Raw genomic sequence first — 3,124 nt, 5'->3', positions numbered from 1 at the left:
TAAGGCTGTATCAGCGATTTGAGTAAGATTTCCTTGCCACTTTTCGATAAAATTGTTCTCGTAACCTGCTAATCTAGCATTTACTCTTGCCGGAATCCAGAGAACATTTCCTTCTTGGATCGGCCCCAATCCGAAGGAATGCCCAGGTATTTTCCATACTTAGTGAGAATAGGTACCCGAGTTCTTGTGCTATGTTCTGTTGTAGAGAGTTAGGACAATATTTACTAAAGAACACACATTTATTCCGATTTATGAGCTGGCTGTGTGGCGAGCAATATTGGTTTAGGAGGTTAGCAAGATTTTGACTTTCGAAATGGTGGCTCGGAGGAAAATACGGAATCATCAGCGAAAAATAGGTGCGATAAGATAGGACAGGTCTCTATTGAATTGAACCCCCTTAAGATGACCTATAGACACGGCTTGAGAGATAGATGCGGATAGGGCATTGGCTATTAAAATGAAGAGGTATGGAGAGAGGGGGATCACCTTGGCGCAAGTCCTAGTGGGCTTAAAATAAGGAAGATGTTCACCGATTAAATCTAATCTTTGAAGAAAGCTGTAGTGACACAAGCCATGACCCGAGAAAACCCACTTAGAGTGAAAGCCCAAATGATTTAAATAGGCTGCCAAAAAGTCCCATTCAACCCGATCATAGGCCATACGCATATCTGTTTTAGCATAAAATTGAAACGTTTCTTGCATGCTCTTACTCGAAATTGATGCATGACTTCTTGCACCACCATAATGTTGTCCGAATCGCGGTTGCTAATAAATGCTGCTTGCTCATTTGATATCAAAGAGGATAACCATGGTTTAAGTCGATTGGCCATTATCTTGGAAATGATCTTGTAAGCAAAGTTACAAAGACTAATAGGACGATATTGTTCAATGCTTTCTGGATGCTGAACTTTAGGGATTAGGGCTATAATCGTTACATTGTACGGTAGGCATACTTCCGTATCAAAAAAATCTTGGACCGTTTGAATAACCGATGATTTTATAACATTTCGGTGATGCCGATAGAAGAGTCCGGGAAGGCCATCGAGGACTCGGAGACTTTGAAGCTCCCAATTGACAAGGTTGCTTGGTAAATTTCCTCTTACGTGATCTTTCTCATCAAATGATTATTTATTTCGGGGAGTTACCATAGGACATTCTTGTAGAAAGGTTGAAAATCCCGATTGCCCTGGTCGATATAGCCGAGAGAAGAAACCCCGAGTAAGTTCTTTAAGTGATCACGGTTCTCGAATCACGATGATTAGTATCTAGAAGCATTGTAATTCGATTTGTCGTCGTTGCATAGTAGAAGCATGAAAAAACTTTGAATTATGGTCTCCCCATTTCAACCAATTAATACGGGAACGCATAGCCCGCACTGTTCCTCTCGAGTCCATAATTGATGAATTTCACATCGGATTGCATGAGCTTGCTCTTTATCCCCTCTTTGATAAACGGTCGATTAATGATTGATTCGGTTGAGAATGCAAATGAGAGATAAGGAGTGACTGTTGCTGAACCTTTTTCTCCGGCTAGATAATCGGAGAGCAAGCTGCACCTGTAACCGGAAGCAATGAGGTACTACCATTGTCCCATGTCTTTTGAAACTATGTCGTGACACTCATGATCTAGGTTCCGTAAAGCTTCGTAGTGAAACATTTTTGTACGTCGACGGATGGGGGACGCGCTTGCACTGCCCGACAAAGGGCGGTGATCCGAGCCCACGGGAGGTAAAGCATAAACTTCTGCGAGAAGGGAAAGACGTCGGCCAATCGAAGAACAAAAACGCCCGATCTAACTTCTCATTTACAAGATCATCCCCTTCACGGTGATTGGACGAAGTAAATTCACAGCCTTTCTTGTGTAGTTCTAGAAGGCACAATCATTAATTAGGTTAAAAGAGAGTCATTCTCGAAGTGGATGCGAGTCTCTTACCCATCTTCTCCCGGGGAGAAAGGGAAATCATTAAAGTCACCAAGACAGATCCAAGGTAAATGATTGGCAGCATGTATAGTGCGATAGTATCCCGAGAACTCTTGACGGAGTTGATATGATGGGGAGCATGCAAGCAAGTGATATGCGTAGAGACAGAAGTTCGAGGATCACAGACAATGAAATCAACAAGCGATCATCCAAATGAACAAGAGAAACTTCAAAAGTGTCATTCCAAAACAGAGCGAGGCCTCCCTTGAAGCCGACAGGGTCCTTCACATAAGAGTGAGTGAAATGTAACTTCCGCTGTATCCTATTCACAAAATTCTGATTATGCTTCGTTTCCATTAAGAACAAAATATCGGGCTTATCACAGCTATCATCGCCTTTAGGCTTGAATTGTCGGATTGCCCAATCTCGACAATTCCAAGAAGATTCATTTGGAACCCGGTGGCCGTTGAGGGCCGGCCGCCAAAGCCCGAAGATCGGGAAAAGTTGCCTCAAAACTGGGCATCAAAAGAAGGGACTCATCCATACCTGTAGATGAAGGAAAGGTCACATCATAAGGTGCATAGCGTTTAGATTTTTTACTAGAGCCCCCAAGAGACGGAGGACGAGTGATCTTAGATCGCTTCGTTGCTGTTTATCCCGTACGAGGGCTGAGTAGCTTTCATCTTGTACGCCACGGGGACGAGATCCGTAGTAATATGAGAGGGATTGACAACATTCAAGCGCCCGGAAGGTTAGTGTTGTATACCGGGATTCAAAGTTCATCCACCTTGGTAGGAATAGATGGAAGAGCGAGGAGTGCGGGCTGAAATGGAGGAGGAGTTTGAGTGTTTGCTTAGGTCCATTGTCTCACTAGGGGATTTAGGTTGATAAAAAGCATCCCAGTATGGACTAAATTGTTTAAGCTCTGCTCTCAGCCAAGGTCCATAGATCATCGTGTCACAACCGTCAAATTGGGATTCATCATAAGGAACCTCCGGACATGAAGCAGCATAATGCCCGAGACGTCCACAAGAGTAACAGTAATGTGACAACCGCTCATACCGAAAATCCAACCGTGAGAGTTTTTCCTTCAATACTTATGAGTTTGCCATTTTTCAAAGGTGCTTTCAAATCTAATTCAATCTGTATTCTTGCGAGTTATCGGTTTTCACATCACGAACTTTGCCTAGCGAAACTGACTCAT

Source organism: Eucalyptus grandis, chromosome 8 (genome assembly GCF_016545825.1).
Source record: "Eucalyptus grandis isolate ANBG69807.140 chromosome 8, ASM1654582v1, whole genome shotgun sequence".
NCBI lineage: Eukaryota > Viridiplantae > Streptophyta > Magnoliopsida > Myrtales > Myrtaceae > Eucalyptus > Eucalyptus grandis.
This window is presented reverse-complemented; position numbering follows the sequence as displayed.